Here is an 11,722-nt window from a genome sequence, read left to right as displayed (position 1 = left end):
CTGTATATTCTTATCACATTATGCCACATTGTGAATTGAATTCAAATTGTCATGAACCCTGTTCTGCTCATCTGACAGAGATCATAGAGTGAAGCGTATGACAAAACAATGGTCAGCTGATGCAGCGGCGCCGCACGCCATATTTAATTGACGTCGCTTTTAACGACGGCTCCGAAGCAAAGATGTCTCATGTTTGTTAAATGGCTGTTGCCTCTTCTCCTCTCTCCTTGAGTCTCTTCCTCGATTCGAATCTCCTGCGAATCTCCTACGAATCCTGGAATCGAAGAGAGGAATCGAAGAGAGGAATCAGGGATGCGCAATTTGGGAAATGGGAAAGGGCTACTTACAGGGAGGCTAACAGGATACACAATGTCAATGTCAAATGTATTTATATAGCACATTTAAACAACTGTGGTCGACCAAAGTGCTGAACAAGACAGAATATCAAATACAAAAATGATCACGTAAAAATACATAGCTACAAATAACATGAAACAACAAAACACATTAAAAGACATTTGACGCCCGCACTCAGCTAGGACCAAAGGCCAGAGTAAGAAGGTGTGTCTGTTAGCTAGGACTTAAAAGTATATATAGTCTGCGCCTCTCGAATATACAATGGAAGGCTATTCCAGAGGATGGGAGCACCGACCACAAAAGCTCGATCACCTCTACTTTTTAGGCTAGCTTTTGGGACATCCAAAAGCAAGTGGTTGGTTGACCTCAGTATTCTGACTGGTGTATAGCAATGTAGGAGTTCAGCAAGATACAAAGGGGCCAAACAATTTAAAGCCTTGAAGACAAGCAATAAGATCTTAAAATTGATCCTGAAACGTACAGGAAGCCAATGAAGGGAGGCCAGGACAGGTGTTATATGTTCCCGTTTTCTTGTACCAGTTAAAAGGCGAGCGGCTGCATTCTGTACTAACTGGTGCCAATTTAGTAATGAGTGATCGATCCCCAAGTATAAAGAGTTGCAGTAGTCTAACTGAGACGTAATAAAAGCATGAATAACATTTTCGAAGTCTTTAGGAACACAGGGAAAGTGAAAACAATATGGGCCTTTCCCAATTCCTGATGTTGTACCTCCTCAACTCGTCGCTTCTTGATCCTCCGGCTTGTGACCTGGAAATGGCTTAACTAAAGAACCAAGACAGTGAGGATGGGAGGCGAGGAGAGGAATCAGGGATGCACAAACGGAATTGTGAAAGGCCCTTAGATAGCGCAAGGGATGAAGATGAGAAGATGAGACACTGCAGAACCACAACAAGATCATAGCAAATCTGTGTATTTTGCCCAAAAATTGATCCAAAATGGAACCAGCTATGGGAACCTCCACATAGCTGAAGGGAAGTGCAGAGTTTGTGATAAATTTGTGTATGTTTGTCATGATGAGCGACACCTTTCACATTAAACATAGTTATTTGATCTATTGTTGATATAAGTCCAAGCTTTGGAGGACCCGGAGAGATTGACAGCTTTTGTGGACCGCTTCCAGTTCACTGAGTGTGGAGGGAGAGGAGACAGACGGAGGAAAATAGTATTATTACTGAGAAAAACGTTGTACTATTTGCTTAGTTTTTTGTTTATTTTAACCCCCTGGTAGCCTTTAGTCTCTAGAAAAAGCCAGCATCTACGCAAATCCACGTACCTGCGCGTGGAGGACTACACCTTTTCTACGAGTAGCTAGTAAACATTAGCTTCAGGCTAACGCCAGCTCCATGGCTACATCTACACCTGGCGAGTCCCCACCTCCCCACAATATTTCCTCGTTGCTTGAAAAAGCAAACAAAGAAATTGCTGACCTTAGGGAAGAAGTTCGTCGGCTCTCCGAGGACTTAAAAAGCAAAGATGCCTTGCTAACCGGCTACCTAGACGTTGCTCAAAGTCAATCGCTCCAAATCACAACCCTCTTGGCGGCACTCCAAGATACTGTGCTTTAGGACCCATCTACCTGCCCACACCCATCTTCCAGCTCGACTCCGACCGTCAAGCCATCCTGGACTACAGTGGTTCGCACCCGAAAGAGAGCATCAGGTAGGGTAGGGAACCGGCCAACGACAACGCTCCGCAAATACAATCTCCCCCACCAAACGGTAAGCAATATTCCTCTTCTTTTCCTTGTCCATCTCAAACCGACACTGGCTGCCTGCCACCGGCCATTATGTCCGCCCACTCCTCGCCCGCTTTTCGCCCCAACCACATTGATTATTAGTGACTCCGTCACCCGGGATATAAGGTTTTTTAATGCTGTCACACACTGCTTTCCTGGAGCAAAAGTTGCAGACATCCTGGCTAAAGCTGTGGCCCTAATACCCTCACTCCCCACCTCTGTTATCCGCATCGTGGTCCATTGTGGACATAACGACATGTCCTATCAGCAGAGTGAACACACAAAGAAAGACTTTGGCATTCTGATTGAAGCTCTAAAAAGCACTGGGAAAAAGATTTTTATTTCAGGCCCACTTCCATCTCTACGTCGCGGAGCATGCCTTTTTAGTAGACTATTCGACCTTAACGCCTGGCTCCAGCTTACATGCAACAAGCACAAGATTTTTTTGACAATTTTAATCTGTTCTGGAAACGTGGCTCCCTGTTTAGCAGGGATGGGATTCATCCCAATAGACGCGGCAGCCAGATGCTATGCGAGAATCTGCGGCTCGCCGTGCAGACGCAAACCTTCAAATGACTGTTTGTACCCCGTAAACACATGCACAAGCGCACTTCCCAGTCATATTCTCCCATAAGCTCTCACTCCTTTACAAATAACCCTGCTAACCCAGAGACCAGCTATATCATTCCAGTAAGAACCAATAATATCAGTAATCAGAGGCACAGCGCTACATGCTCCTCTGCACTTCATTTTGAGCAACCATCCACTTATAACCCCATAGTCACGGTGTCTGTCCCCTGGCTGAGACCGATTAAATCAAACGCTAACAAAAGAGGTGCTGTACTCAACAACCTAATCGGAATTAAAACAACCACTGCAAGGATAGAACAGAATAGGAAAATCAAATGTGGACTATTAAATATTAGATCTCTCTCGTCTAAAGCAATATTGGTAAATTAATTGATATCAGATAACCAAATTGATTTACTCTGCCTCACCGAAACCTGGCTGGGCCATGAAGAATATGTTAGTTTAAATGAAGCCACCCCTCCCAGTCACAATAATACTCAAATTTCGCGAGGCTCAGGCCGAGGAGGGGGAGTTGCAGCCATATTTGACACAAGCCTGTTAATTAATCCTTAACCTAAACTAAATTATAACTCGTTCGAAAGCCTTGTTCTTAATCTTCAACATCCAACATGGAAAACTTATTATTATTATTATTTACTAATTATATTTGTTGTTGTTTACCGAGCCCCAGGTCCATATTCTGAATTTTTATCTGAATTCTCAGAGTTTTTATCATGTGTAGTCCTTCAATCAGACAAAGTACTTATTGTAGGTGATTTTAATATCCATGTGGACGTTGACAGCAATAGCCTTAGTACTGCTTTCAATTCACTGCTAGATTCAATTGGCTTTAGTCAGAGTGTGCATGAGGCCACGCACTGTTTTAACCACACCCTCGACCTTGTGCTAGAATATGGCATCAAAATTGACAATTTAATAGTATTTCCGCAGAATCCTCTATTATCTGACCACTTCTTAATAACTTTTGAATTCCTACTACCAGACTATACGAAATTAAATAAAAGTTTCTACACTAGATGCCTATCTGACAGTGCTATAGCTAAATTTAAGGAAGACATTCCGACAGCACTTAATTCAATGTCATGCCTTAATATAACAGAGGACCGTTATGTTGGCTTTAGTCCCTCCCAAATTGATAATTTTGTAGACGGTGCTACAGCCTGCCTACGGACTACTTTAGACTTGGTTGCTCCTATCAAAAAGAAGATAATGAAGCAAAGGAAACTAGCACCTTGGTATAACTCCCAAACTCGCAAATTAAAACAAATCTCACGAAAACTTGAAAGTCAATGGCGCTCCACCAAACTGGAAGAATCTCGAGTAGACTGGCAAGATAGTCTGAAAAATTACAGGAGGGCCCTTAGAAATGATCAGACTATTACTCAATACTAATAGAAGAAAATAAGAACAACCCAAGGTTTCTTTTCAGCACTGTAGCCAGGCTGACAGATAGTCACAGCTCTATTGAACCATCTATTCCTATAGCTCTGAGTAGTGATGACTTCATGACCTTCTTTAATGATAAAATTATAACAATTAGAGATTAGAGAAACCGGTTCTATCTCGACATGATTTTGAAATTTTAATCCATGCTTTTATCACCACTCGTTTAGATTATTGCAATGCACTTGACACCGGTATTAGCAAATCAAATATGGCACGATTACAGCTAGTCCAAAATGCAGCTGCTCGTCTTTTAACTGGAACTCGAAAATTTGGCCATATTACACCCATTCTCCAATCTCTCCACTGGCTTCCTGTGCACTTTCGCACTGATTTTAAAATTCTTTTATTTGTTTTTAAATGTCTGCATGGTCTGGCCCCCCAGTACCTGTCTAATCTGCTCGTGCCCTACACCCCCTCTCGTTCGCTCCGGTCGGCTGACCAGGCACTACTGGTCGTCCCCAAGACCAAATGTAAATCCAGAGGTGACCGTGCATTTGCCGTGGCAGCTCCGAGACTCTGGAATGAGCTGCACATCAGACTGACTGAGTCCCTTCCTGTTTTTAAATCTCGTCTTAAAACTCATTTATTTTCTTTGGCTACTTAAAGAAGCACTACCCGTGGTCAACACCACATTATTAGACACAATCAATATGTCTTTATTAACAGGTTATGTGCCACAGTCATTTAAAGTAGCTGTGATAAATCCTATTCTGAAAAAACCCACCCTCGATCCTGAGGTCCTAGCCAACTATAGACCTATATCTAACCTCCCCTTTCTCTCCAAAATACTTGAGAAGGTAGTCGCTAATCAACTGTGTGACTTCCTACATAGTAATAGTCTATTTGAGGACTTTCAGTCAGGATTTAGAATGCATCATAGCACAGAGACGGCACTGGTGAAAATCACTAACGGACTAAAAGGACTTGTTTCCATACTTGTCTTATTGGATCTTAGTGCTGCATTCGATACTATTGACCATACCATCCTCTTACAGAGACTGGAACACCTAGTTGGTATCAAAGGACTCGCACTAAGCTGGCCAAAGTTAGCCATGGCGTTCCTCAAGACTCAGTGCTTGGACCAATCCTATTCTCCTTATATATGCTTTCTCTAGGCAATATTATTAGGAAACACTCAATTAACTTTCACTGTTACGCAGATGACACCCAAGTATACCTGTCAATTAAGCCAGACGAAAGTGGTCAGTTAGCTAAACTTCAAGCGTGCATAAAGGATATAAAATCCTGGATAACCTACAATTTTCTGAAGTTAAACTAAAAAAAAACTGAAGTTATTGTGCTGGGACCCAAACACCTCCGAACTTCGCTATCTAAAGATATAGCTACCCTAGATGGCATTACCCTGGCCTCCAGCACTACTGTCAGAAATCTAGGAGTCATTTTTAATCAGGATTTATCCTTTAACGCCCACTTAAAACAAACCTCAAGAACAGCTTTTTTCCATCTTCGTAACATTGCCAAAATCAGGAACATCCTGTCTCAAAACGATGCTGAAAAACTAGTCCATGCATCCGTTACTTCCCGGCTGGACTACTGTAATTCTTTACTATCAGGCTGCCCAAATAAGTCCCTCAAGACTCTCCAGCTGATCCAGAATGCTGCAGCACGTGTTCTGACAAGAACTAAGAAAAAAGATCATATTTCTCCTGTATTAGTTTCTCTGCATTGGCTTCCTGTAAAATTCAGGATTGAATTTAAAATCCTTCTCCTGACCTACAAAGCTCTAAATGGTCAAGCACCATCATATCTAGAAGAGCTCTTAGTACCTTATTGTCCCACTAGAGCACTGCGCTCCCAGAACTCAGAGTTACTTGTGGTTCCTAGAGTCTCTAAAAGTAGGATGGGAGCCAGAGCCTTCAGCTATCAGGCTCCTCTCCTGTGAAACCAGCTCCCAATTTGGGTTCGGGGGGCTGACACCGTCACCACATTTAAGAATAAACTGAAAACCATCATCTTTGCTAAAGCCTATAGTTAGGGAGTGAGGAGTTGCAGCGTAGTAGAGTAGAGGGAGGCAGGAAGTACAGCCCGTTCCGGCAGGGGAGAGTACGAGCACGGTCCGGGCCCTCTCTTTAGCCTGCCTCTCTTAGTTATGCTATTATAACTCCTGACCACTGCTGAGGAACTTCCTTCCTTCCAAGGACATAATGAGTTGCTCTCTCTTCTCTCTTTTCACTTGTTTCCTTTTGTGTGCATCTTAGTCCCAGAAATGCTTGTTACTAACCTAGCTCTGGGGAGTTTTCTCCCCAGAGTCCCTATGTTTGTTCTTCACCCAGAATATCGCCTTGGAATAGGGTGGCACCTAGACCAGGGTCTTGGGTGCAGCTGTCGCTATGGACCTACTACACCCTGCTACGCTCTGCGATTCTCCGCAGTGTCCGACTGCGTCCTGCTGCGTCCAACCGCGTCCACCCAGGCTGCTGTGCCACACTACACCCCGTAACGCCCTGCTGTGCCCTACTATGACATGAACTACTACGACTACCACTGTGGCCACTGTTCCACTATCTTTATTATGACTATTATTGCCACTGTTCATCACACACCAACCGGTGCTGTCAGACACCACCTACCAAGAGTCTGGGTCTGTCCGAGGTTTCTTCCTAACAAAAAAGGGAGTTTTTCCTTGCCACTGTCGCAATAGCTACTGCTAATGCTTGCTCTTGAGGCAACCACTGTAATAGTTGGGGCTTCGTAAACTACAGAGTGTGGTCTAGGACTACTCTGTTTGTAAAGTGTCTCGAGATAACTCTTGTTGTGATTTGATACTATAAATAAAATTGAATTGAATTGAATAAGAAAACTTGATTAGTGCTACTTTAATGGTCTGTTAAGATAAAGGTGTGTTGTGTATATCACTTCACTATATATATATATATATATATATATATATATATATAGTGAAGTGATGCTCTGCAAGATAGCAAACCCTTTCATCCAAAGGAGAAACCTAAATTCTGCCTCCCCTCTGACAAAGCGTGCATTGTTTGGCCAACTGCTCCTGCACCAACAGTCACATTTCACTGTATGTAAAGCCAAGAGATGTGATTTGAGATTGTCTGGCCACCTTCTTACAATCTTTGATATTCAAATGATACACGTTGCTGCACAAACGAGGCCTGTGACTGGGGGGGACCGAGGAGAAATCAAAAGGAATTTCTGTCACATGAACAGAGGCCGCCTGACATTTCACAGAGAGCGGTGGGGAACAATGCACGTTGGTTCGAATGTCACGGTAGCTGCAACAATGACAGGAATCTGTGGGAGAGGAGATGACTGGCCCCACCCCACTGGATGTGGCATGGCGGTGCCAGGCCAAAACTACTTTTGATGACACAGAGTGGTAAATCTCCTGACTCTGAACCTGAGTCCCAGATATGTCTCACTGCAAGTATAATGAAGTCCAACATGGCTCCGGAGCTGTGATTGTGGTTGCATATGATTAGCTTTTAGTAAACCATGAGGGAACCCAGACAAGCTTGTAAGTGTTCTGACTGGAGATAATAGCTGAATTCCTGTTTATCAAGAGGCATTACATTTAGTTTTGGGCTTGCAGGATATCGACAGGACACCTATCACTTTATATCCCTTTCAATGAGTCCAGGATGAATTCGTAAACCACACCTGGCTGTGAGAGATCGACTTCCCTGACCAGAAAAGGTCCTTTTTCAGCATTGCCCTCCCTTTTCCTCATCAGCTCAAATTCAGCTCGGCTCAAATTGAAGACGACATGAATGATTACATTCATCATATCCCACAATGACCATTCATGTCCGCTCTGTGACGTGATCCGTTCAGATCGCTGTGTGCCAGCAAGCGACGTGAGACTTCACCCGATCAGATCTCTGCCAACCGGAGCCCAGGCTGGTACCCCCCCCCTTTTCACCACTCTGCACACCCTCCCCCTTCTCCGGCGGCCTACGTGCGGACTGGCAGCATCTCAGCTCCAGCCTCTTTCTCCTCTTAATTAGATTCTGCCCTCCCCCCAACCCCCCACCCCTCACTGTGTGAGTTAACATCACCCCATATTACCCGATTTTCACCGTCACACGCGCACAGGCACAATTGCATTACAAATTCACACACAAACCAATGTTGGAGTATGCACACACACATTCACATTGTTGGAGAGCTTCAGCCACATTAATGGTAATTGTATGCAGGCTCCATCATTGGCAGCAGAATAGTCTCCAGTTTTTTAGAGTAACCATTCAAATGTGTTTGAGAACAGTGCAGCTTCCCATTGAAGCCCTTACCTCTTTTCTATTGGATTCCTTTTTTCTTAAAGTTCACCTGATTCACCAATAACTATCTACTACTATTACTACTACAACTATTACCACTTAATAATAATAATAGGAACTTAGCTATCTGTCTGTTTTGTTGTCACTCAATAATGCTCCTTTCTCTTAATATTCTTTTAATAATATAGTTATTTGATCCTTTTTACTTCATATGTAACTACCTAGTCCTAGAGGTGTAACATCAGTTTACCCTTTTTTTAAATTAAATAAACTAAACTAATAATAATAATAAACTAAATTAAATATAGATAGATAGATAGATAGATAGATGATCCTCTTCAACTTTATATTATGTGATATTTACAAAAATACCACATGGGCACATGATATTTGATTACTCACTGGTAAATCTCTCATCCTTACTGGGAATACCGTAATGTTTTTAGGAGTACCAGCAAGGTCTCTCACCTGGCATTTAAGATTTTCAGAAGTATTTTTTTATCTCCTATTGAATAGATTTTAGTCAACCTCACAAAGTATACAGGCTTATTAAGCAACAACACTTAACATACACCCAACACACTGAATGAACCCAGTATTAACCAAAACACAAACAACAAAAAGGCAATAATAATGTATTGTGCAAAACAGTATAATCCCCCAAATCCCACAGGCTTTGAAAACATACAGCAGTCTAACTGAGTTCAGTTCAGTTAGGCTATGTTCAGACTGCAGGCCAAAGTGACCCATTGTACATGTACAACAAAACTGAATGCAGTCCTATTGGTGCAAAACACCAGTAAAAGTGCAAAGCAGGTAAATATATATATAGTATTAGTGAGGTTAGTGAGTATGCTCTGGGCTTTTTTTGAGAGGGCAGCCAATGATCTTCTGGGCGGTGGTGACGACCCTCTGGAGTGCTTTCCTCTCTGCTGCTGTGCAGCTGGCAAACCACACACAGATGCACTAGGTCAGTATACTCTCAATGGAGCAGCGGTATAAGGACAATAACAGTTTTTGGCTGAGGTGGTTCCTCCTGAGTATCCTCAGGAAGTAAAGTCTCGGCTGTACCTTTTTAACCAGCGCTCCAGATCAGGTTGTCCTCTAAGTGCACGCCCAATAACTGGAAGTCCGAGACCCTCTCCACACATTCTCTGTTGATGGTAAGGGGCTGAATGTCGGTTTTATTCCTCCTGTAGTCAATTATTAGCTCCATGGTTTTGGTGGTGTTAAGGACCAGGTTGTTGTCCGTGCACCACTCTGACAGCTGCTCCACCTCATCCCGATAGGCGATTGAGATGCTGTAAGTCCGGACGAGTTCCTCAAAGCACCTCATGATTATAGGCGTAAGTGCCACTTATGTCTAAGGCTGCTGATGCTGGTCTTTTTTGGCAGAGGAACTATGGTAGAGGACTTCAGGAAGGGTAGGACAGTGGACTCGGACAGGGACTCGTTAAAGATCTTGGTGAAGCTGGTGATGGGCTCAACCCCCTGCGACACCTGCCTTGTGTCGTTGCTGAGGAAGTAGTCCTCAATCCTCCTCTTATACAGTAAGCAGCCTTGGCCTTTCTGAAGCCTCTTTTCAGGTTGGCTCTGGCAGCACTATATTGAACCCCATCACCAGACCTGAAAGCAATGTTTCTGTCTCTGAGCAGGCGCCGGACTTCTTTTGTCTTCCAGGGCTTCTGGTTGGGATAGACCTGGGTACACTTGTCTACAGCGACAGTGGCCCTCATTTATCAACCTAACGTAGAAACCAGCGCAGATATGACCGCAGAAATCATCTTATGACGAGGCTTCACGTGTGCTTCATGAAACGTTCGTATCACACCAATCAGAGCGTAAGAATGGTCGTACATTGATAAATGCAGCGGCTGGAAACGATCGTAAGGTAGACGTTGCTACAGTAACACATTCTGATGGGTCACAGATTTCTTTGTAACACCGGAAAAGCCAGTGTTATTGTATTTAGCTAGGTAAAAGGTAGCAGGAGATTTCTTTATATAGGCCTAATTGTATTTTTATTTTATTTTAGAAGTTATCTATAGTAGTTATGGCTGATACTGGGGCAGGACCATCACAGGAAAGAAGGAAATTAAACGAAGAACTAAAAGCTAAAAGGGAAAGACGATTGGCGAAAACGTGAGTCAACTTTGGTTGGGCTTTTAACAGATGGAGACAATTACGGGATTGTAAATGATTCAAAACCCACCCCAGATTGGCCCTCAGGTATGTAATATGTCTATTTCATTCATAAAATAACTTTACAAAGCGTGACGTGATTGTACGTCAGTAAATTACATCCCCATTACGTAAATTACGTCCCCATTCAGGGATCTCTATTCAGCGCGGATGCTTTATTGCTTTTACTCTGTTTGTGTTGGCTTACTATTTTCTTTTCCCGTGTCCCCCTGTAACGTTACTTGTGTAAAGCTGATTCACAGCTGGGGAGACGTTTCATCCAGGGCTGATGTTCTTTTGGGGGTAACACCCTTTACTTCACTGACAGAATTAACAGACAGACGGAATTCAACGCAGACTCAACCTTGACGCAATGGCGGATATCAATTGTGACGCAATGGTGGAATGGGGAAATGACAGCTCGGCAGGTACTGCCGTTTCACCTCTCCTTATACTATCTGGGAGACCGCCTGATGTTCAAACTGTTTATGAAATATGGGGGACATGGCGAGGGTGTTTCAAAGGTCCCATGACATGGTGCTCTTTGGATGCTTTTATATAGGCCTTAGTGGTTCCCTAATACTGTATCTGAAGTCTCTTTATATAGGCCTTAGTGGTTCCCTAATACTGTATCTGAAGTCTCTTTATATAGGCCTTAGTGGTTCCCTAATACTGTATCTGAAGTCTCTTTATATAGGCCTTAGTGGTTCCCTAATACTGTATCTGAAGTCTCTTTTATATAGGCCTTAGTGGTCCCCTAATACTGTATCTGAAGTCTCTTTTATATAGACCTTAGTGGTCCCCTAATACTGTATCTGAAGTCTCTTTTATATAGACCTTAGTGGTCCCCTAATACTGTATCTGAAGTCTCTTTTATATAGACCTTAGTGGTCCCCTAATACTGTATCTGAAGTCTCTTTTATATAGACCTTAGTGGTCCCCTAATACTGTATCTGAAGTCTCTTTTATATAGACCTTAGTGGTCCCCTAATACTGTATCTGAAGTCTCTTTTATATAGGCCTTAGTGGTCCCCTAATACTGTATCTGAAGTCTCTTTCCCGAAATTCAGCCTTGGTGCAGAATTACAGCCACTAGAGCCAGTCCCACAATGAGCTTTCCTTAGAATGT

This window comes from Sander lucioperca, chromosome 10 (assembly GCF_008315115.2).
Source record: "Sander lucioperca isolate FBNREF2018 chromosome 10, SLUC_FBN_1.2, whole genome shotgun sequence".
In the NCBI taxonomy this organism is placed as follows: domain Eukaryota; kingdom Metazoa; phylum Chordata; class Actinopteri; order Perciformes; family Percidae; genus Sander; species Sander lucioperca.
This window is presented reverse-complemented; position numbering follows the sequence as displayed.